Below are 26,331 nucleotides of genomic sequence, written 5' to 3'. Positions count from 1 at the left end.
TTTGTTCTTAAACTTAATGTAATAAAAATGTATATTTTCTGGTGAAATCAGATTTTGTTTTCCCACTAATTTACAAGGCAGTCTCAAAAAAGGGACTGTTCATTGACAGTGAATTTCAATTGTGAAAAAAATCAAGCCAAAAGAGACAGGGATAAAGAAAAAGATACATACATGCGGGTGCTAAAATGGGAAGAAATCTGTCCTACAGGGGTTTAGGAGTGATTATAAACTTGCAGCTTTTCCAAAAATATGACTGTATTTTTTCATGAACCTTCAGAAAAAAAAAAAGCAAAACTTATTTTCACTGGGTTTTCAGAAAAAAGATCTATCAACATGAGTGATAACTCCAGATACAGTGGAAATATACAATAATCTACATATTTTTCCAGTTGAAAAATATAATTCATGTGCAATGGGAACGATAACCCAAACATCAGACTAAACACCCAGTTGAATATTAACCAGTCTTGAATCTAATCCAGAAATTTATCCTAAAGTTCCTTATTAAATTATATTTAAGTATTTAGTTTCTTAAATGGTCTTTGAACAACTTTGAAAATCCTAATAGATTTGTCATTAACTAATAATTTGGATAAAATTTTTATACATATTCATTATATATTTTTATGAGTTATGTCCTCAACATTTTGGAAATTATACTTCAATTGTTTTAGAGTTTGTCCTACTAATGTCCCCAAGTGGAGTAACCTGACAATCACTTAAATGGTGATGTATAAGAAGTGCACGTCATGGGCTGCTTAAGCCCCGACACGTGTTGTCTTCTCTCTCAGAGTGAATCCCAAATGGCAGTCAAACTTAATTTTCCGAGTCTGTTTATCTGCTTTTCTTCCTTTTTCCTCTCTAATGATTTTTTATTTTTGTTTTGGTTCCTGGTTCCATCACATTCAATAAGAATTGGTTTTCCATAAGGAGCCAATGCCTGCTAAGCCTGCAAGGACGTCTGGCTTGCTGGGACCTGATCTCCAGTTGCTAAGGAAAGTCGCTTCCTTGCAGACCAGAGACTGGCAAATTTGAGGCATCTCAAAAATGAGAGGAATTCACTCAAAAATATCCTAGTATTAAATGTTCTAGAGCATGGTTAGTTCTCTGGCTTGGTGGCTGCTCAATAGATTTGTGTGGTCATAGATTTACAGTGCAAACTCACGGAGGCCTGTAGCTTGCTGCACTCATGCAAACCATCAGGCTAAACAGTAAGACCTAACTTTTTACAGTTGAGAATGACTTTTGGAGATTTTTTTTTATGATCACAATGAAGACTCTTATGACAATTCATTTAAATATCTAGATTTGGTGAAGCTCCTTATTACTTTCAGATCTTTGTCTGGTTACTATGCATATAATCATTCAGTGGGAAAACATCTCAATAATTTGACTTTACTACCTTGTAGAACACTAACCAGTTTTGTATCTAATCTAGCAATCTTATACATTTGTTTATTAGTTGCCTATAAATACTTAGCACTTCAAATACTCTTTGCACCAATTTTAATATCTGACTGGTCTCCTCACTAATAACTTGAATAAACTCTTTGACACATATTCACTATATATTCATGTGAGATTCATGTTTTTCACTTTTTGAAAATTATACTTAAACATAAAAAGGCACATGGATATTTGCTCTAGTTCTCCCAACAGTAAGAATAATGAAATTATTTAGCTAGTCCAGTGCTTTTAAGTAGTGAAATTTTAAAAGTTAAACAGATAATTTTTTAAAATGTCTGATTATACTATTCCGACAACATTTTTGTGTCAGAGTACTTTAGATGATTCACTGGGAAAATAAATCAGAAGTTATCCTAAATCATATAAATACAATTTGATTTCTTGATTGGAGGCAGTAGTAAAAGAAGGTATAATTGAAAAATAGCATGCATTGAGCATTGCTGTATATCAGATACTTTTGCTTGTATTTACATCTTGTATTCTCACAACCATGTGAGATTGGTTTGCATATATCCGTTCACTCTCCTTGGGGACTTAACTATGCCTATCGTAACATTCATCACATACTATTGTAATTAATTTTATCTTTCCTGCTGAATTAAATACATTATGTGGGGGAGGAACTCTGTATTTCTTGTTCACATGTGTTTTCAATACATAAAATGGAATGTGAAAATGAATTTTTATTCAATAAATGGTAATTGAATGAATATAATGGTTAGATAGATAAAAATTAAAATTTGTAGCTAAATTAAAACTAAAACAATGCATTTTGATCAATCCTAAGAGTGATCTTAAACAATATTATTATAGTATGAAGAGTTGCAGTTCCTGACAGAGTTATAGAACATGAAATTATATTTGCCTTCATCCTATTGTTTTCTATGATGCTTCCTTTTTTTCTCGGCATGGCTACAATCAGACACCCATCTCTCAGTGACAATGGAAGCTTTATGTCATGGGGAAGAATAAAAGCTTTAATGCCCAAAAGCCATGGATTCAAACCCTGGTTCATCTACCTATTTCAGTAAGTTATTTGATCTCTCTGGGCCTTAAGTTTCACTTCCCCAATCTGAATATAAAATTATCTGTCTTGAAGTGTTATAGTGAAGAAAAAGTGAGATGATTTATATATGTATATATATATACTTAACATAGTGACTGGCATATAGGTTACAACCAAATAATAATGCTCTTCTCTTTTATTTATAATTCCCTTCTGATAACCCACAATCTAAGGCCATGGGCTCTGCTGAGGAACACAACATGGCTTGCCACCATTTTTCTGTCAGTGTTGACTTTTATTTAATCACTTTAAGTCTCAATTGTCTCAAATTCGAAATGAGGGAAGTGAAGTAGAGGTTCAGAGGCTGGCCCATGGACTAGCAGCATCGGCGTTATGTGGAAATTGATTAGAAATGCAGTATCTCATCCCCGCCTCTGAATTACTGGATTAAAAGTTGCATTTTTACACAATTTTCAGGTGATTCATGGACACATTAAATTTTAAGCAGCTCAAACTAAATTAGTCTAAGCCATCTTTTGTTTCTAGTTCTGAAAATATTTAAAAATTATATGCATGTTATTATATTAGCAATAGTTAACCCTTTCAACTTTTCAGTTATATACCAATCCAATTATCAATTGCTAAATTACAAACTGCGACAACGCTTAGTAGAATGAAACAACATTTTATTCTGTTGCTTAGGAATTCAGACAGGGCACAGCAGGGATGCCTTGTATCTGTTCCACAATGTCTGGGGATTTTGCTGGAAAGACTTGAACTGCTGGAGGTTACCTGAATGACAGGGGATGGAATTATTTGGAGAGTTCTTAACTCACAAGATTGGCACCTGGACTGGGACTACTTGAAGTTTAGGCATATCTGAACTGTTGACTGCAATATCTATGTTTGGCCTCCCAAGAAACTTCAGCTTCTCAGAGTATTTGACCTCAGGACCGTGAGCCTTCTGACATGACATCTCAGGGCTTGAAGAGAAGATGTTCTTTTGAACCTAAGGCAGAAGCTCATGATTACTTCTGCCTTGGCTTTACTACCAGTGTATTCAATCACTCCAAACACTGACAAACTTGCCCGGTTTCAAGGAGAGAGGATAAGGATCCCTCATTCCATAGAGAAGTATCAAAGAATTACAAGCCATGTTTTTAAATCTGTGCACTTAATGTTTTGTATTTATGAGAATGCTTCTCAAAAATTTCTACCAAAGGGACTCCTCAAGAAGAATGAAGAGACAACAGCATGAGGTCTGGGGGAAGGGACATGAGCAAGATGGCAGAATAGGAAGATCCAGCTCCTGTTCACACACAGAAGCAAGAATTTCATAACTACAGTAGGACTAAAATCCCTTTAGGAGAGGCCGAGAATCCAGTTAGGAAGTTGCAGTAACCCAAAACCAAGAAAAACTGCACTGAAACAGGCAAGAAGAGTAATTTCACTTTACCCACAACATCTCCTCCTCCAAGTTGGCAGAGCTCAGTTCTGAGAGAAAGGGCTGTGGGTTGCAATTTCCCACTCCGGTAGGGATGGGGAGAGAACGAGGTGAATGGCCAAAGTCCCCTGCCTTACAGGGAGCTCCCTGACAGATTGGCTTCTGTCTCTCCTCATATGGAGTACAGAAAGAACCTGCATTGTCTGGGTGCCTGGGACAGCTGGGAACAAAGGAAAAGGGGTGGGAAGCTTACTGCAGCAAAGCAATCTTGAGAAAAACGAACAAGGCAGAAGACATTGCACTTTCTGATTTCACACTCCATTACAAAGTCTTAGTAATTAAAACAGTATGGTACTGGCATAAAAACAGACATATAGACCAATGGAGTAGAATAACGCCCAGAAACAAACTCACACACATATGGGAACCTGATTTTCAACAAGGATACCAAGAATACACAATGGAGAAAGGATCATCTCTTTAATAAATAGTGTTGGGAAGACTAGATAGTCACATACAAAAGAAAGGAATTCAACCCCTATCTTAAGCAATACACAAACACCAGCTCAAAATAAATTAAATATTTAAATATAAGACCTGAAACTGTAAAACTCCTAGAAGAAAACATAGGGGGAAAGTTTTGTGACATTGGGCTTGGCAATGATTTCTTAGATATGACATCAAAGCACAAGTGACAAAAGCAAAATTAGACAAGTAGGATCACATCAAACTAAAAGCTTCTGCCCAGCAAAAGAAACAATTAATGGAGTAAAAAGGCAACCTATGGAATGAGAGAAAATATTTGCAAACCATTAAATTTGAAGAGATTAATATCCAAAATATATAAGGAATTCATACAAACTCAATAGCAAAAAACCCCAAATAATACAGTTTAAAAAATGGGCTGAGGAAGGGCTGGCTGGTGGCACAGTGGTTAAGTTTGCATGCTCCACTTTGGTGGCCTGGGGTTCACAGGTTCAGATCCTGGGCATGGACCTATCACCACTGGTTGAGCTACACTGTGCTGGTGTCCCACATAAAATAGAGGAAGACTGGCACAGATGTTAGTTCAGCAACAATCTTCCTCAAACAAAAAGAGGAAGATTGGCAACAGATGTTAGCTCAGGGCCAATCTTCCTCAGCAAAAAGAGGAGGATTGGTGGCAGACGTTGGCTAATCTTCCTCAGAAAAAAAAAACAAAAACACTCATTGTTTATCTTAAATTCAAATTTAACTGAGTACTGTATTTTTATTTACTAAATCTGGCAACTCTAATTTTAATTTAGATGTACACCCCTTTCCGGTCTTTTATTAATGTTGATGCCATATGTACCCAGATTCTTCTCTTACCCTATGATTCAGCATGTGGTATATGCTAGAGTTCCTACACCTCAATTTTAGGTGTACAGTTGGTCACAAGACAAAGTAACAAATTAACAATGAGTTCAAATAGGTGGCAAGCTAGTAGACTTTTGAGATAAAAGTCTTTTTAGATTTCTCTAAATTCTAAGTGTTTATCTCTAACCTTCTATTATGATATTCTAATATATTTATGTTTATAATGTTTTAGAATCCAATCTTCATAGACATTACTAATTTCTAATGAAACATATAATCAGAACGTACATACTGACTTTTGCTCTGTTGTTATAACCTGCAGAGCTAGAGGCACAGGAGTCTCAGGTTGGGAATAACATGATTATACTCTTTCACCTTTGAATACTATAGTCTCAACCAAATCTTATGCACGTACTAGGAATTTAATAAATTTAACAAATTCTGGTTGAAAAATTAGTAAATATTTACAAATTAAACAAAAGGCAATCTCCAACATGAACTTATGTAACACCCAGAAGTAATTTTAATAGGAAATTTCCCAGTGTTTTACTTATTTAAGTAAGGTTTCCAATAAATTTTATTTTTTATTATTTTACTTTTGAACCTATAACTAAATATCGCACATAAATGATGTTAAGCTATGGAAATATAGCTGAAAATTGAGTTTATACCTGTTTCCCTTCAGGAGAATCTGAGACATCTCAAACCTTTTTCCCTGGATAAATGTAGATGCCTAATACCTTCCATGTCTGATTTTGTGCATTAAAAGCAGGTTATTCAACTGAAGCAAATCCACAGCTATGTTAATTTCTCTAAGGAAAAAAAAAAGTCTGTTGAAGGAGATAAACCCCTTTCCTACTTTTCCTTTTTCAGATCAAAGGAAAGTATAGCTTTTTATTTTTGAAAACTTGTATGAGAGGAAGAATTACAACCACATATTGTAAACGTCATATTAAATCACAGAGTTTTGAGAAGAAAACAATCGAAACTTCTTCACGCCTTGCATTAACATTTCTCCTGTTTGTATTTGAATATTTTTGCTGATGGGTCAGAAAATACTGTGAGTTATATATAGCTGGATATCAAAGGAACGAAAATGATGAAACAAAACGAGAATTTCCGGAAGAGCTGTCAGAAAATACAGGCACCCATTATTGTAGGAGCAAACATTTTAGTATAGACATAATATGTTATTAGCCTTCTTTTCCTTTTAACATAGCTCTATATATTTTCAAGGTGACTTAGAATCATGATGTGACTAATTCTCACAAAATACTCATGGTTCCAGTAAATGTATATGTTATTTGATATGATGATATGATGGTAGAAATTACCCTGGAATTTCCTATTTACCTCTGGAGTGAAAATTCTTTGGATTTCCAAATTCAAAAGCATATTCTCCCAATCAGACACTAATAATAATTTCTTACAGGAAAGTAGGCAAACAAACCAAGACACATATTATTCAGCTTTAACAACACACATTCTTTTTTAGAATTATTAATTTGATAGAGATGTATTAAACATCATACTAGGGGCTGGCCCTGTGGCCAAGTGGTTAAGTTCTTGTGCTCCGCTTCAGCGGCCCAGGGTTCGGATCCTGGGTGCGGACATGGCACCGCTCATTAGGCCATGTTGAGGTGACATCCCACATACCACAACTAGAAGGACCCACAACTAAAATATACAACTTTGTATTGGGGGGATTTGGGGAGAAAGAAGCAGGGGAAAGAAAAAAAAAGAAGATTGGCAACAGTCATTAGCTCAGGTGCCAATCTTTAAAAAAAAATCATGCTAGGTAAGAAACAAAATACTAAAGAAGTTATTTGAAGTCTTTTTGCTAATAATGCTTACATCAGATTCAGAAAAACAGGAAAGAATTATAGAGAAAAATAATATTCTAGATGTACATAGTTAAATAAATAAAATGATGTTTCTAATTCAATAAATAACTTAGGGCAATGTAATGTAATTTGTGCCTCTTTTTTGTATTAAAGCATATACAGAAAAATGTAGTACTTTCTAATGAAAGTTGGAAATAGTTGATGACATGGGAAAAATAAAAACATTTAGTGTATATTGAAGCTCAATTCTAATTATAAATAAAAGGGAACAAATGTCTAATGCCTAATGCATTTTTGGGCATAGAACGGATGCTCAGTATATGTTTGTGGAAGGAAGGAAAACATGGAAGGAAAAAGAAAAGGTTATGGTCACTGCACGTAAGTGTTGCAGTAGCTTGTGTTGCATGCTACCATTCATTCCTGCCTTTCAGTATACACATGCCATTCCTCCATCAAATCGGGCATCTATTTTTCCACCCTCTTGATCTGGCCTGGCATGTAATTGCTCTGAAAAATCAAATACAGTGGAAGTGACCCTACCCAATTCTAGGCTTATCCATTGGGAGTATTGGTATCTTCCTCCTGGCTGTCTTAGAAAGCTTTCCTTTAGAAGCCCACCACCACTAAGAAAGGAGACTATACTGAGATCATTGAGCTGTAAGCAGCTCAACTGGAAATTAAAACGCCATGTGTTGAGAAGTGGAGTATCAAGGCACCAGTCATGTGAGTGAAAAATTTTATATTAGATATCCAACCTGGTAGAGGCTTCAGATATCAGCAGCTCCAGATGTTCTCTAACTGCAATTGCACGTGAGACGACACTAAGTTAAACCGACTCCCTGAGCTCAGTCAAGGTAAAGATCAAAGAGAAATAATAACTATTGTTACTTTGAGCCACTATGTTTTCATGGGATTTGTTATTAATAGATAAGTAAAACAAGGGCCTTGCTCATGTTCAAATATACCAAGAAACTTTGATAAACTCCATCCAAACTGACTCACGTGTACGTGTCTTTGCTGTAGTACAAGAACCATGGGTCCTGTGTGCTAAAAGGTAGACATTCTTACTCTGAGGAGAAGAGAACACCCAGCTTCTATATCGGGGCAAAGTGCACAGTGGTAATACCCAACTGATTGAAAATTATACTTTAAAAAGTGAAAAATTATGTCAGATCTAACAAAAGACAGAATGACAATGGCTAAAAATAGTGTCAATGGTAAGATGAGGCATTCATCCTGTTGAGACCAATTTACACCATAGAATAATAAATAATAAAACATGGGAATGAGGAATGTATAAAGATTAAAAAGTGGATAAAAAATGAAATGATAGAGACTAGCCAATAAGGCTAATGAATTTCCCCTAACCTCATTTCCCAAGACAGGAAGTCTGTTTTGGAAAGGTCTTAGCTGTTATTTCAAGACGGAACTTGGTAGAAATAAAAGAAGAAAAGGTTGGGCAATTGAGCAGTGCAAATAGTCTTAACTCCAAAAATGGAGTGGTTCTGTGGGGGTCGGGGTGCAAGGTTAAAGACGGGAAAGAGAGTTAGCCCACCCTGAGAAAAAACACATAAAATATTACATACAGATTGCTCTTGTAACCCCTAAGCCCTACCTGTTTCCTTGAGAACTCTCTAAATTATGCTCTTGAAGAAAACTTACAGTGGACTCTAAATCTTAGTTTTTCTAAACATATTTTAGCTGAGTAACAATCTCTAGTACCCAGTAAAATATCTCTAACAGCTTTCAAGATAGATGGCAGCTATATTTACTCTTTGAGAATTTCTCAAACCTGCACTATTCCTCAAAAAAAATTACTACTGGTCTCTCCCATTCTCCACAATCCATATGTCTCCTGCTATTGGCCCTTGTAATTATTCCCTGCACAGTAGAAAGAAGTAATTTCTTGTAGCCTGCAGGTAACACAAAAATAAGACAAAAAAAAAAATGATGCACATCACAATAATAGCTAACCTTTATTCAATACATATTACATCAGAAGTATGTTGATAGATTCACAAAGGCTGTATCAATTAATTCTCATAACTCTATGAGGTAAGTATAGTAGTATTATTTGTACTTACCTCAGTAACTGTTGTAATAAGGAGTACTTAATTTACAGAAGAACAGCTAGCAAAATTTAACAAATGATTTGTCCAAAGATACAGATATTGGCTGTGTTAGGATTTGGACCCAAGCAATCTAACTCTAGAGTGTACCTCCTATTTTCTAGAATACACGAGGTGTAACAATAGAAGGTTGGAGCATGGCTAAAGCCACAGAGCTTTGAAACTTCCCGCCAATAAGCTCCTTACCATTTAACAAAAAGTAGGTATGCAACTCTGCAAACATAGGTGCGACCTTGATCAAGTTTGCAAAACAAAAAGTATACGAAGTAGAAGGAAGCAAAAGGAGAGAAGAGGGGAAATTATTAGTTTATATAGATAAATTTAATGTGTAAGTTTCAGAGATCAAATTATGTTAAACACTGTACTCAACTAAATTAAGATGTGCTTTCTACAATTCGATTTAATATTTGTATAAATCTGGTTCTTCTTTTTTTAAATATTATAATTAATATTGAGGATTGTTTTTAAAACCTGTGGAAAGCTGTTTCGGATTTGATGGCATGCCTTAGGTTTGATGTCACAGCTCAGATTTAACGGCATATTTGAAGTACAGAACTACAGTGAGGGCTGGCTTCGTGGACATAGAACTTGTGCCGTCATACAAGACCCCACATGTAAAGGGCCCACTCTTGGTTTAACACTCCATTGTTGCCATCTCAAAACTCTTGAACAAGTTTGAATGCAGAGCCACAAATTTTCATTTTGCACTAGGCACCACAACTTAAGCAGCCAATTTTGACTACAGTAATATTTGGTATAATTATTGATGTGTGATTTAGTAACTCAGGATTTGGGCTCAAATTTTGTGATTTCCATTATATTCTCCTTGTGTCCTTATTAACACTTTGCATTAACTACTTTCTGATTCAGTGGCCTGGAAGTTATCACATACTAGAAAGAAGGTGTTTATCACATTCCAGAATCCTCACAAATCATCATGCATCTTTGGATGAAACTGACAACTAGTTAAACAGATGGAACTACTAATTTGAAAGCGAGGAGCATATGGTATCTCTCACTGTCCCTCATTATAAGAGACATACCTCATTTTAGACCCAAGTGTAACTCCTTCCCACACAGACCCGATGTTATCTGACATTTATTATGGTAAACTATTTACATCAGAAATGCTACATTATGAAAATAAGGCTACAGAATATCTTATTTATGCTTAGACATTAATCATAAAACTTCAAACCTCCTACATCACACTTTCCATGTGTTCTTCATTCTGTTTCTTTACCCCGTATTCTCCCTGCCCTTTAGTCTTGGACATCTGAGAAGTTTAAAGCAATTTCTTAAGTCTGTGTTTTTGATAACATTTTACCAAATATACATGATAACCTATAACAGAAGGAATATCACACATTGTGAAAAGAAGCTATAGTTTTAAAGTAGTGACTATAAAGCCGGCAGTCATAACCTCTGGTAAAACTCATTTAATGAGCTCTTAAAACACTGTGTTTCCTAATTTTTTTAATAGTTTGTTCTGGAACAGATATTTGCACTTTTGGAAAATAGTGCATGTTTTAAGCTAAAATATTGACAAGAGTAAGCTCTGAATCATTGTAAATTGAATAAATCTATCTATCTATCTTAAAGATATTTTTGTTTCTTTTCCTTGGAGAAAAATTGTGAACAGCTTTGAAGGGGTTTGTCATAAAGGAACTTGTTTGTCTCCTCTCCATATTTTCAGGGACATCCCACTATTATTAAGATATTTAATGACTCAGGTAAGAATCATAATAACAGCTCTAAAGAAAACTAGGAGTAAGAAGGACGTTAATTCCACATACATCCAAAAAAAGAAAGTCCTTTATTATTATATCTATCTACATGTCCATACTTACACCATTACCACACTGTCTTGATGATGCAATATAATAGAAATCTTAAAATAAGACAATTCATTTCATCCAACTTGATTGTCATTCAAACTCTTTTTGGATGTCCTAAGTCTTCATGCATGTCATATAGATTTCAGAATTTGCTTGTCAACTTGAAAAGGAAACCAAATGGAATTGTGAATGTGACTTTCCAAGAACCATAGCTCTATTTGGGGGTAATTAATTTCTTAAGAATATTGAATCTTCCAATACCTGAATATGATATATCTCTCTATATACTTAGGTCTTCTAAATTTTGTAGTTTTCAGGGTATATACCTTGTACATAGTTCATTAAATTTATGCTTATTTTATGGGGGTTTTCCCTCTGTAAAATTTTGAGTATTTTTATTTTCCAATTGCTCATTGCTACTATTTAATGATAAAATTAATTTGGTATATCACTCTTGTCTCTTGAACCTTTGCTATTCTCCCACTCAGTTCTTTTTGTAAATTCTATACAATCATCTATCTTCATGATCATGTTATCTGTGAATAAGGACTCCTCTTGATATCCTATGTCAATGGTTTCTCTCTCTTTTGAATGCCTTATTACACTGCCCAGGACAAATGTTGGAAGAAGTGTTAAGAGCAGATCTTTTTACCTTTTTCTTGAAATTAGATTTAGACTTTAACCATCAAGTTAAAGTTTACTGTTTGGTTTTTTAAAAGATGTTATTTTTCATGGTTAAAACATTATATTCTATTTGTAGTTGGATGGGAATTTTTACCACGAATGTGTTCTGCACTTTATCAAATGATTTTACTTTATTTTGAGATTATCGTATCTTTTTCTTCTTTATTCTGTTAATGAAGTGAAGTGTATTTATTGATTTTCCAATATTAAACTACCCTTGCATTCAGGAGGTCAACTGAACTTGGTGGAGAAGTAGTATTCATTTTATGTTTTGCTGAGTTTAATTTGTTGATTTTTATATAAAGAATTTTTGGATAGTCATGAAAGATATTAGTCTATAGTCTTCTTTTCTTCTGATACGCTTGCTAGATTTATTACTAGGGTAATTCTGTCCTCAAAAAGTGAGTTGGGTACTGTTTACTTCTCCACTATTTTCTGAAAGAATTTACATAAGATTTGTATTATTTCTTCCTTAAATGTCTGGTAGAGGTCGCTAGCGATACTAACCAAATCTGGAGTTTGTGGTGAAGTGAGGCAGAGGAAGATTTTTAATTATAAATTAAATTTTTCTTGTAGATATAGGGCTATTCAGATTTCTATTTACTCTTGTGTCAGTATTGGTGACTGAGGTTTTTCAAAGATGTGCTTATTTTTCTAAATTATTGGATTAATTGGCATAAAATTATTTGTAATAATCCTTAATTGTCCTTTAATGTAAGATCTGTAGCAGTGTCCCTTCTGCAATTTCCAATTGTATATTGTCTCTTTTTTCATAATTGCTATTCCTAGAAGTGTATGATTTCTGATGAGAAATCAGCTGTTAATACTACTGAGGATCCCTTGTATGTGACTAGTCACTTCTTTCTTTCTGCATTCATTCAAGACTCCTTGTCTTTCAAAGTTTGATTATAATGTGGCTTAATTTGTATGTTCTTGTGTTTCTTCTATTTGGAATTATTCTCTATTCTATTTGTTGAGCTTCTTGGATGTTTACATTTATGTTTTTTATCAAATTTGGGAGGTTTTCAGCCAGTATTTCTTCAAATAATCTTTCTGCCCCTTCTCTCTTTTCCTTTTGGAACTTCCATAATGCATATGCTGGTCCACATTTGATGTCTAATAGGTCACTTTGACCCTATTCACTTTTCTTTACTCTTTTTTCTTTCTGAAACCCTAACTCTGCACAAAGGGTTTCCTAACCCTGCACAAAGAATAGAGAAGTCACTCCAGGAAAAAGAAAGAGTGCTTAAAGAAGTAAAGGAAGGTGTAAAAGTATCTCATAAATAGAAAATATCAATAAAAAAATAGAAATTTTAGAGAACCAAAGCTGAACACACTCTAAGAAACAAGGACTTCAGTGACCATGCATGACAAGGAATACAGTTTCTGCAAAAAAAGTTTGAAAAATCACTAGACAACTCCCAATGTGATGGTTATTAGGAGGTGGGGACATTGGGAGGTGACTAGATCATGAGGGTGGAGTCCTTATTAAGGGGATTAGTGCCCTTATAAAAGAGGAGAAGAGAAGAACAGAGAAGAAAGGAAGAAAGAGTGCAAGAGGGAGAGCCAGTGAGCTTGCTTTCATCCCTTCCACTATGTGAACACACAGTGAGAAGTTGGCAGTCTATTAACAAGGCACTGGGTACTCACCAGACACGAAATTTGCCAGGACTTCCCAGTCCCCACTACTGTAAGAAATAAATTTCCACACAGTCTATGGTATTTTGTTATAGCAGCCTGAACAGACTAAGACAGGAAATTGAGACCAAAAACTGCAGTGCTGCTCCTAAATTACAAATATGTAAAAATGTGGAAGCAGCTTTGAAACTGGGTGATGAAAAGAAGTTGGAACATTCTAGAAAAAGCCCACATTATTGTGTATGAACCATTAAGGGCAATGCCATTGAGACCCCAGAGAGAAAAGAGGAATGCTGTAGAGAAAGCCTCAATCTTCTCAGCGAATATCTAAGTAATCCTGAACATAATGTTGGTAGGAATACTGATGGTAAACGCCTTTCTGATGAGGTCTCAGGCCGAAATGGAAAAATGTTATTGGACAATGAAGAAAAGGTGATCCTTAATATTAAGTGGCAAAGAACTTGCCTAAATTGTGTTCATGTTTTAGTATTTTGTGTACAACTTGTGAGTGATGAAATTAGCTGCAGCAATTTCTAAGCAAAATGTTGAAGGAGTGACTTCATTTCTCTTGACTGCTTATGGCAAAATAATAAAGACAAAGAAATAATTTAAAAACAGAATCTTTAATTAAAATGGAAGCAGAACTGAACGATTTGGAAAGTTCTCAGCTTATCCATATTGAAAAAAATGAGAATGCCTGTTTGGGAGAAAATACTAAGGCTGTGGCCAGGCACCATTTGATAAGGAGATTAGTATGGATCAGCCATCTCCTCAGAAGCCAGTATCTATTTTCCAAGACAATGGAATAAGGACCAGGAAGGCAACTGAGAGATCACTAGGGCTGCCCTTCCCATCATGGGCCCAGAGTGCAGGAGCCCTGGGGGCATGGCTGCCTCCACCTGGATTTTGAAGGACAGGCTGAATCTTTCTCAGAGCTGTGGGGGCAGGGCCCAGGCAGAGGGTTGCCATGGGGACAAGGTCACCCAGAGCCTAGAGAGCCCAAACCCTGGCAGGCAAATCTTCAAAGAGGGAACCTCCACCCCAGTGGGTCCAAAGATGAGACCCTTGCTCCAGTGGATGTGACAGGCCTGATCTTTGTCCCTGTGGGGCTGCACTGAGCCAAAGAAGCTTGTTCTCAAGCCATAAGATCTCATGCAATTTGCCTTGTAGTTTGGACCTACTTGGGACCTGTTACCTCTTTCTTCTTTCCTATTTCTCCATTTTGGAATCAGAATGCCTATCCTATGTATTTTCCACCATAATATTTTGGAAGCACATAATTTGTTTGATTCTACAGATTCACAGATGGAGAACAGTTTGTCTCAGATGAAAAGTATTTTGAGTCTCACCCATATCTGATTTAGATGATATTTAGATGAGACTTTAGATTTAGACTTTAAAGTTGATGCTGGAACCAGTTAAGACTTTCGGGTCTATTAAGACACAATGAATATATTTTGCATGTAAGAGCATGAATTTTGAGACGCCGAGGCAGAAAGCTATAGACTGAATGTTTGTGGCTCCCCAAAATGCATATGTTGAAATGCTAACCCCAACATGATGGTATTAGGAGGTGGGGCCTCTGGGAGATGACTAGGTCATGAGGGTGGAGCCCTCATGAATGGCATTAGTGGTCTTATAGAAGAGTGCTCCCTTGTCCCTTCCACCATGTGAGATTATGGTGAAAAGACAGCTCCCCGTGAACTAGGAAGCAGGCTCTCACTAGACACTCAGTCTACTGGCATCTTGATCTTGGACTTTCCAGTCTCCAGATCTGTGAGAAATATATTTCTGTTGTTTATAAGCCACCTAGTCTATAGTATTTTGTTAGAGCAGCATAAACAGAACAAGACACCCACCACTTACTTTTAAAAATCTATATATTTTAAGTGTATTTTTGTAAACATTGAAGACATTGTGCCCTTCACTGATTTTATCAATAACTATTTTTTTTTTTTTTGAGGAAGATCAGCCCTGAGCTAACTGCTGCCAATCCTCCTCTTTTTGCTGAGGAAGAATGGCCCTGAGCTAACATCCGTGCCCATCTTCCTCTACTTTCTATGCGGGACTCCTACCACAGCATGGTGTACCAAGCGGTGCCATGTCTGCACCCGGGATCCAAACCGGCCAACCCCAGGCCGCCGAAGTAGAATGTGTGCACTTAACTGCTGCACCATTGGGCCAGCCCATATCAATAACTATTATGAATGTTTTATTTTTCTGAGTTATGCAACACACTTTGTTAGTTTATCACAATCTTCCTTTAAATAACATCTGATTATTTTACACATAGTCTAGGAATATTACAGCACTGCAATTTTTATGCCCAAATCTGGTGTTTAGGGTATTATTATCATACTTTTCACTCCTGCATGAATTATAAACCCCAGACTACATTTTAAATGTTTAATTGTTTACTACATTTAATTGTTTGAGTCATTTCACTTAAGTAAATTATAAAGAAAAATGTATTTTTACATTTGGCTACATACTTATAATTCTAGTACTCTTTAATTAATTGTGTAGATTTCTATTTCCACCAGGTATTATTTTTATTTATATTGAAGACTTTTTCTTCAACATTTCTTTTAAGACAGGTCTCCTACCAATAATTATTCTCATCTACTTTATCTTCTATTTTTGCTTATGTTGCCTTATCTTGTCTTATTTTTGAAGAAATTTTTTGTTGGATATAAAATTCTAGGTTGAGAGTTAACATTTTACTTTTAGAAATTTAAAGATGTCATTCCATTGCCTTTTCCTTCCATGCTTTTCTCCCTGTATATAATGTTCCTCCACAAAGCTCATTTTAATATCTTCTCTTTATCTTAGGTTTCCAGAAATTTAATTGTGATGTGCCTTGACAGTTATTTTTTTATTCTTTCTTTTCTTTTTTCCCCTATTTTTCCTTTCTTTCTTTCTTTCTTCTTTCCCATCTTCCTGTCTTTCTTTCTTTCTTCCTGTCGTTCTATCTTTCTTTCTGTCTCTGTCTTAAATCTTCCTTGAGGTACTTTGAGTTTTCTAGATCAGGATTAGTTTACCTCAAATTTGAAAGATTTCTGGCCATTTTTTCTTCTCTGCTCTTTCTATTCTTTTGGGACTCTAATTACTAAAATATTACACAATTTGAAACATTTTAAGAGGCCAATAACTCTCTGTGTACTTCTTTTGTCTGTGCTTCAGTTTGAATAATTTTTCTTATGTTGCATTCATACCTATTTCTTCTGCTGTGAATACTACTCAAACTTTCACTACACAGATAAATATTTCAGCCCTAAAAGTTAGTGTCTTTTTATATTCACAATTTCTCTTCTCATTATCTTCATCTTTTTCTTTTTGTTCTTGAATATACTCACAAAGCTGTTTTAATGCCATTGTTGACTCCATTATCTCTTTCATGCCTATATTTATTTCTGTTAAATGAAATTTCTGTAATATTTTTAACATATTTTGGGATGATGCTCTCATAGCTTTCTAATGTTTTTACTGGATGATGGCCATGGCAAATATCATGATGTTGAGTGTCTATATTTCTGAGTGTCCATATTAATGGATGAACAATTTACTCTCCAAGTGTCAATGTAAATAAAACAAAGCTAAAGATGCAGAGACAGGCAATGGGGGATTTTTTTTTCTTTATTTTATTAGAAAATATATTCTTAGTTCCAAATAAAGTATAGAGCATGAACAGAAGATAGACATCATTATTATTATCCAGATGTCTGGTCAAAGAATTAACGGTAGGAACTTGATTGTCTTTCCTGTAAGTGATAAAATTATAGTAAGAACTAAATATATTCCAGTAAGAATATGCACCAATAACAGTTTCCCAAATCTCCAGTATACTAATAAACCATACTCCATCAGTCACGATAAACTACAGTGAAAACAAAAGATAAAAATGATGAAAAGGCACTCATATGTATAGTTTTGATCCAGCAGTTTATGACCATTTTCTGAATTTCCTCTGGAAAGGGCATTTTAAGACATTTCTCTTTTCACCATATATTCACATGTTACTTTTGGTGGGGAAAATAAATCCAATTAAAAATCAAACCAATTTTCCCTTCCCTGAATTCTAGTCATCTCATTTCATGGGGCCTCTGCAACTTTTGCCAAATTTAGTGTTAAGAATATTTTGCTAAAGTGGCCTCAAGTAAAATGTTTACTTGTTTCAACAGCAACCACTTCCTTTGGCATTCATTTCTAATCAGCTATGCTGACCCTAGAATTTTGTCTTCTCATGTACCTCACTATCTTCCCATGTTCCTACTGCTAGAGTCTAAAAGTTTGAATTTGTTTACCACAATATTTATTAAATACAAACGCACTTATATAAAGGTTTATACAAATATAAAGTTTCTGTGTTTTCATTGTATTTTACCCTCCCTCAGTTGTTTTGCAGCTTCAGAGACATTAGCCAGGCCCTTTACCTGTATCTCAGGATGATTAAGCAGCAGGGCCAAATGCAGAAGTCCCTCGAAAACAATCTGTTTTTCTCTCAATGTGAAGGATGACAGGGGAGCTTCATCCCCTTGAAGGGACTGTGCTCTTAAGAATGGACACAGGAAGAAAGAAAAGAAAAATAAAGGAGATTAAGATTAAGAAGGGCAGAGAGGTCCAGTGTGCCGGAAGAAATGGGATTTTGTGGCCTAACTCCCTAGTAACACCCCAGAGAAGTGGTAGTGACAGGTTCTCTATTAAAGTCAAAAGTGCCTCCTTGAACAAAATGAAAAGACAACCCATCAAGTGGGGAAAAATATTTGTAAATCATATATCTGACAAAGGGTTAATCTCCAAAATACATAAAGAACTCATACAACTCAACAGCAAAAAAACAAACAACCTGATCAAAAAATGGGCAGAGGATATACACATTTTTCCAAAGAAGATATACAGATGGCCAATAAGCACACAAAAAGATGTTCAACATCACTAGTCATTAGAGAAATGCAAATCAAAACTACACTAAGTTATCACCCTATACCCATTAGAGTGGCTATAATCACTAAGACAAAAAATAACAAATGTTGGAGATGTGGAGAAAAGGGAACCCTCATACACTGTTGGTAGGAATGCAAACTGATGCGGCCAACATGGAAAACAGTATAGAAATTTCACAAAAAATTAAAAACAGAAATACCATACAACCTAGCTATCCCACTATTGAGTATTTATCCAAAGAATTTGAAATCAACAATTCAAAGAGACCTATGAACCCCTATGTTCATTGCAGCATTATTCACAATAGCCAAGACTTTGAAGCAACCCAAGTGCCCATCAACTGATGAATGGATAAAGAAGAGGTGGTACATATACAATGGAATACTACTCAGCTGTAAAAAATGACAAAATCATCTCATTTGCAATGACATGGATGGACCTTGAGGGTATTATGGGAAGTGAAATAAGCCAGACAAAGACAAAGATTGTGAGTTCACTCACATGTGCACGATAAACAAATACTTGGACAAAGAGAACAGATTAGTGGTTAACAGAGGGGAAGGGGGTTAGGGGGTGAGCATAAGGGGTAAAGGGGCACATATATATATATGGTGACTGACAAATAATAATGTACAACTGAAATTTCACAATGTTATAAACTATTATGACCTCAATAAATTTTTTTTTTAAAAGTACCTCCTTGGTTCAGCAAGAGGTAGAACCTTGAGCACTGAAACATATATCAAGTCAGGACTCTAGGCAGCAGGAAGCATCAAGAGAGGCATGAACCTGGGAAATAGGGTCCTTAGCTCCAATGAGGATTGCTTTATGTCACCAGCATATCCTAGAAGGTCACAGGCCTTCATAAAGCAAGGGTGACTTGGTTAGTGAGTCCCTGGTCATCAAGCAAAAACTGTAGTGAACCAAACAATGTATGTGGGGGGTGTGTGTGTATTAACTTTCTTGTTCTTCTTAATGCCACAAGTATATATTTCAAACCCTTAGAAAATGAAAAGGGCCCAGTAATGATCAATTCTACATCTCTGCACTCTGACTAGGGGGAGGCAAAGTCAGATTTAATCTGATTGAACAAAATGAATTACTACAGCAAATCTTGTGCATCTTAGTTAATGTAGTAAGACACCTGGTACAACAGCAGCTGAGGACTGGTATACATACCAGGAAGACTGCTGATTGACGGTAGGTGACAGATTTTTCCAAATTAGTTCTTGCAATCCTTTTTATATTATTACCTGATTCTAGTTTGGTGTCTTTCATAATTCTTCCCCTTTCAGAGCTGCCTCAAACTATCAATCTTCAAATCTACCATTATCATCACAATGAAACATTTTGGCCACTGCTTTACTGAATGGGATCAGCACATGCACAAGTGCCATTCGGAAGGATCATAAATGAGCCCTTCTAACATAGTGGCAAGACAGTAATTTACTCTATCTCTGTCTTGTTGAGAATTTCACAATCCTGGAAGTGATTTCTTAATGTATTCCTCATAAACGTTACACCAGATTGTGTCAGTTTTCATCAGAGAGTTTGGAAATTTTACATGGAGATCAACAGATTTGGATATTCAAGGATGTATTAAATTACTTTATGCCAAAATATTTAAATATCTGGATAAAATAGTTATCCCCTAGCAAATATAAAATATCATAATTTTTCTCAAAAATATTCAGAACACCTGAATAAGCAATCAACCAGAAAAAGACATCAACAATCAGTCAAAAAGCTAACACTAAAAGATACCAAGAATACCGTGTGAAAGTAAATTGTGAAATTTCCAGTAACTAAACACCATTACGAAAAACTTAAAAAAAAAGAAAAAGAAAATGAAAGTAATCAAGAGTGCACTTAATTAATTATTCCTAGCATCTTTTGTGTTCTTACTATATTTGAGGCCTTCGCTAACCATTCTACATGAATTAGTTTGTGTAATGCTCCTAAGAGTCTTCGAGATAGTTGCTGCCTTTACATTAGATTACTATTATTATTTATTTTATCTATTAGTGACACAGGAGAATGACTATCAGCTCAAAATCACAAATCAATAAGTGGAGAAGGCAGGATTCAAACCCAGGCAGTCTGGCTCAAAGATCTTGTTCTCAATCACATTGCTACACTGACTCTTCTACAAGTATGGACAAAAATAGAAAGATTCTGAATGAAACGGGAAAACTCACTACTAAAAATATTTAAGTACTGGTCAACCTTTATTATAATAGGCATTTGACAAAACCCAACACACGTTTCTGTAATAAACGAAAAACACACAAAGCATACTAAGTTACTAGAGAAAAACTCATTAAATGGAGGACTAAACATACCAAAAATGGTTAAAAACAAATTCACTGACAGATATTGAAATTCAATTAAAATCCAAGAGAATTTATTTATTTTTTTATAAACCTTTACTCAATTTTTTTATAAGCTATCTAGAAGATAAAAAGCAAACAGATTGGGGAAGAATTTTGTCCGAAACTTATAGTCTATATTTATATCACGGTAAACTAGATTAATATATATTATATAGCATTGCCTGTGAAATACACAAGTGATCAGTGTAAAAGCTTTAAGGTCAGAAAATTTTTCGGGAAAATATAATTGTAGTTAACGAAAAAAAGAAAATTAGATAATAAAGTTATATTTGCTTCCTAAAATTGCTAAACATTTCTAAAGCATTTACTAAATGTATTAGATAATGCCTTAGTCTGTTTGGGCTTCTATAACAGAATATCATAGACTGGGTACCTTATAAACAAGAACAATTTATGTTTTACAGTTCTGGAGGCTGGGAAGTTTAAGTTCAAGGTGTCAGCAGATTTGGTGTCTGGTGAGACTTGCTTCCTACTTCATAAACAACTCTCTTCTCACTGTGTCCTCACATAGTGGCAGAGGCAAGGGAGCTTTCTGGAGTCTCTTTTATAAGAGCAATAATCCCTTTCATGGGGGCTTTGCTCTCAAGACTTAATCACTTCCCAAAGGTCTTACTTGCTAATACCATCACATTGGAGGTAAGAATGTCAACGTATGAATTTTGGGGAGACACAAACATTCAGTCCATTACAGATAAAATATATGATTAAAAAAAATCTCAGTATGAGGAAGACCTTTTTTGGGAATATTCAAAATGCAACCATGACATAGGGAAAGATGAAGAAATTGACAATGGTGACAAAATGGAAGGGCCTTGACAGCATTATGCTAAGTGAGATAAGTCAGACAGAGAAAGACAAATATTGTATGAAATCACTTATATGTGGACTCTAAAGAAAACCTGAACTTGTAAAAAGAGAGTAGGGTGGTGGTTATCAGGAGCTGAGAGGTGGGGAAATTGACGAGATGCTGTTTAAGGTTACAAACTTGCAACTAGTAGATAAATAAGTCCTGGTGATTTAATGCATAGCTTAATGATTACAGACAACAAGACAGTTGGCCATCCATATCCACAGGTTCTGTATGCAGATTCAACCAACCACGGATCATCTACTGTGTTTATGACCACTGGCTCGTTGAATCTGGAGATGTAGAACCCTGTGGATATGGAGGGCTGACTAAAGATCCTGAGCATCCATGGATTCCGGTATCCAAGGGAAGTCCTGGAACGAATCCCCAACAGACACCAAGGGACCACTGTACTGTATTATAAGCTTCAAAGTTGCTAAGAGACTTGATCTTAATTGCTCCCACCACAAAAAAGAAATAATAATTGTGACCCGATAGATGTGTCAGCTAAGACTATGTTGAGTGGTAATAATATTGCAATATATAAATTTATCAAATCAACAATTTGTGTATTTTTTTTTTTTTGAGGAAGATTAGCCCCGAGCTAACATCTGCTGCCAATCCTCCTCTTTTTGCTGAGGAAGACTGGCCCTGAGCTAACATCTGTGCCCATCTTCCTCTACTTTATATGTGGGACGCCTGCCACAGCATGGCTTGACAAGTGGTGCCATGTTCGCACCCGGGACCTGAACTGGTGAAACCCAGGCTGCTGAAGTGGAATGTGCAAACTTAACCGCTGTGCTACCTGGCTGGCCCCAACAATTTGTGTATCTTAGCCTTACACAATGTCATATGTCAATTATATCTCAATAAAAATGAATAAATATAAAAGAAAAAGCATAGGAAGGAGAAATTATCATGTGCTCTTAAAACAGTAATGACATTGACCTAAAAAAAAAAGAAAACAGAAGAAATTGACCTCACAAAGCATAAAACCACTGACCAATAAAGGCACAATGACAAAGAATTATTACCCATAGTACAGAGAGTCCACAAACCAAACTAAAATAAACCATAAAAAAGTGAGAAAAATGCATAACAATCAAATCCCATAGGAAAAATGAGATGCAGATGGCCAACACATAGTGAATGAGATGCAATCTCACCCATAAATGAGAGATGCACAAAGAAAACCAAAAATGAGTTATGTTTTGTCTATCAGATTAACAACAGTTTATAAAACAGATTATGTCATGTTATGACAAAATTTCTGGGAAATAGGTTTTCTCAGACTTCTCTTGCTGAACTGAAAATTATGAAGCATGTTCACAGCCTTTAAGTCAACAATTATTCTTGTAGGAACCTATCAAAAACAAAAAAATGGACACAACAACAATAACAACAAAAAATACATGCCTGTGCCTAAACTCTTATAATTATGACCCAAAAAGCATTTTATATTGGTAATAGGAAAAAAGTAGGACAGACACAACAACAAAAACAATGACAATAGGGCCAGCCACGGTAGACTAGTGGTTAAGTTCGGTGCACTCTGCTTTGGCAGCCTGGGTTTGGGTCTCAGGTGCAGACCTATACCACTTGTCCATCAGTGTCCATGCTGTGGTGGCAGCTCATATACAAAAAGAAGAAGATTGGTGACAGATGTTAGCTCAGGGCAAATCTTCCTCAGCAAAAAATAATAATAATTTTAAGTCCCATTAATGGTGAAGTCTTTAAAACGTTATCTGGCATCCCACTGCATTCTAATATGGACCTCTACTCAGTTATCAATAAGAAAAAGAGAGTCAGGTGAATATCCCCTTTCTATGTTATTAAAGTAACTACAGGGGCCAGCCCCCTTGCCAAGTGGTTAAGTTTGACATGCTCCACTTTGGTGGCCTGGTTTTTGTTTCAGGGCATGGATCTACACCACTCATCAGCAGCCATGCTGTGGCAGTGACCCACATACAAAATAGAGGAAGATTGACACAGATGTTAGCTCAGAGCAAATCTTCCTCAGGAAAAAAAGTAATCACAGCATATTTACCATGCTTTACATTATGTTTAATACATATGTTAAGTATATGTATACATTTATGTATGAAAATAGAGAGTGAATTGAAACAGTGCACACCACTTGTTTAAATCTGGCTATGTCAGAAATAAAGAAGAAATACAGGAAGGGTAAATAATTTTATGTTTTACTCTATAAACAATTCATTATTTGAAGCTTTTGATCAGGAATATGTTCATGTATGACATTTAAAAAGTATATCATTTTAAATATCACGTTGAAGGATAAAAGGAATGTCCTGCTGCCATCAAACGCATTTATTCCACAATACAACCTCTCCTGACACTGTTCTGGCAGATTCACCAAGTGGGGAGAAAGGAACTTAGTTATGTGACAATTAATCATTCACTCTCATTCAATCAAGGTTTGTTGAGCTCCATTCTTCATAACACAGTGTGGCAGATGCTGCAGATAAAGCAGTCGGCAGAAGACACACAAACTCCCCACCTAATTCCATTACAATCCACTCAGCCAAAGAAAACAAGTAACTAATAACAATGACTACAGATTGTGAATCATGCAGCAAAGGGAAATAAAAAATGTGATTAGCAAAGATATAGGCAAAGCCACTTCAAATAAAATAGTCACTTGTGACATTTCAGTGGAGTCCTATAGAATATGAATAAATTAGCCTTTGAAGACCAGTGAAGAAAATATTCTACCTGGAGGGAAAGATAGTATAAAGACCTATAAGTAGCAAAGGGTTTGGCTTCTTTGAAGAGTGGCAAGCAGGCAAGGTGAGAAAGGCAAGAATAATATAAAATAGGTTGGAGAAATCAGTGGAAGTCAGATTGTGCAAAGTCTTAAAGATGATAATTAGGAATTTGGATTTTTATTCCCAGACCTATCTTCCAGGATTGAGTGTAAGGGGAACAGATAAATAAGTTAATGTTGCTTGCTATTTGAGGATTTTTTATTTTATTTTATTATTTATTTATTTTTTTTTGAGGAAGATCGGCCCTGAGCTAACCACTGCCAATCCTCCTCTTTTTGCTGAGGAAGCCCAGCCCTGAGCTAACATCCATACCCATCTTCCTCTATTTTATATGTGGGATGCCTACCACAGCATGGCTTGCCAAGTGGCTCCATGTCTGCACCCAGGATCTGAACTGACGAACCCCGGGCCACCGAAGCAGAACGTGTACAATTAACTGCTGCGCCACCAGGCCGGCCCCTGCTGCTTGCTATTTGTTTGGTTTCACAAAGGTACATGAACATGTTGGTTTTGATTGTGATGGTGTATTTCTAAATTTTTTGTAAGAGTAAGAAAAAGGTGGGGCCGGCCCGGTGGTACAGTGGTTAAGTACACACGTTCTGCTTCCGTGGCCTGGGGTTTGCTGGTTCAGATCCCGGGTGCTGACATGGCACCGCTTGGCAAGCTATGCTGTGGTAGGCATGCCACACATAAAGTAGAGGAAGATGGGCATGGATGTTAGCTCAGGGCCAGTCTTCTTCAGCAAAAAGAGGAGGATTGGCAGCAGATGTTAGCTCAAGGCTAATCTTCCTCAAAAAGAAAAAAAAAGAAAAAGGTAAATTATTGCCCTAGAGATGCCTTAATCATCAGTGTAACATAAATGTTGTATCCCTTCCTATCTTGTGCTTCCTGTCCTTTGTTTGGTTTATGAACTTCAGCTAGGAAAATAAAATAAACCCCAAAAATATAGCAGGCTCTCTTCCTATTTTCTATTTCTATTTAGAACAAAGCAAGCAGAAATACTTTTAAATTTAAATTGAACTATGATCCGCAAAAAAATTCCTAAACATTTTGATGAGCTTACCTATGGTTCTTTCAGACATTATCTATTTTATCTAAATAGGTATTTTGACCTATTTGAAATGTGCAAATGAAAGATACTTTTTTTATCATTACATATACAAATAATAAAAAAATAAAAATAGCCCATGGAATATGCAAATGATATATAAGAAAGAAAATAAAAGAGCGGAGATAGATATTTTTAAGATATTTTTCACTTGGGAATAAAAAAGTTAAAATGGAAATACTTAGAACGATCACAGGAAAAATTTCTTATAAGAATATCTTCTAAAATCCAAAGTAGACAACTTATTTTCCAAGTCCTTCCTAGTCTAGTCTCTGGTGAATTCATTTTTCTTTGTTTTAATCTCTCTTTTTTTTTTTGGGGGGGGGGGTCTATTTTGTTTTATATTTCCGCAAATCCTACACAGCTTTTGTCTATTTTGTGTTAAATGTTTTCTTCCTTTTCTTCATTCATAATTGTCTTTAAGTTTGCTACCTAAAGTACAGTCGTATGCCACATGACAACGTTTCAGTCAACGACGGACCGCATACATAATGATGGTCCCATATTAGTACGATGTAGCCTAGGTGTGTAGGAGGCTGTTCCAACCTAGGTTTGTGTAAGCACACGCTGTGATGTTCGCACAGCGACAAATCGCTTAACGACACATCAATCAGAAGCGCCCCCGTCCACGCAGTTAAGCGACTCAAGACTGTATATAAACATGCTCGCTATTTTTTTTAATACTTTCTTACAAGGCTGATTTTTCTTTCTTTTCAAGTGCATTTTGAATAGAGAAAAGGGGATACTTCTTACCCTCTCACTTTACTTATCTCCCTTTCATTATGTAGCTATTTCTTTGATCTGCTATCATATTTCCACCGTGACTCCCTTTACACTTCTCCAGCTTATAACCCAGGCCTCT

Source organism: Equus asinus, chromosome 11 (genome assembly GCF_041296235.1).
Source record: "Equus asinus isolate D_3611 breed Donkey chromosome 11, EquAss-T2T_v2, whole genome shotgun sequence".
NCBI classification, from domain to species: domain Eukaryota; kingdom Metazoa; phylum Chordata; class Mammalia; order Perissodactyla; family Equidae; genus Equus; species Equus asinus.
The sequence above is the reverse complement of the archived record's forward strand: the minus strand, read 5'-3'. Positions refer to the sequence as shown.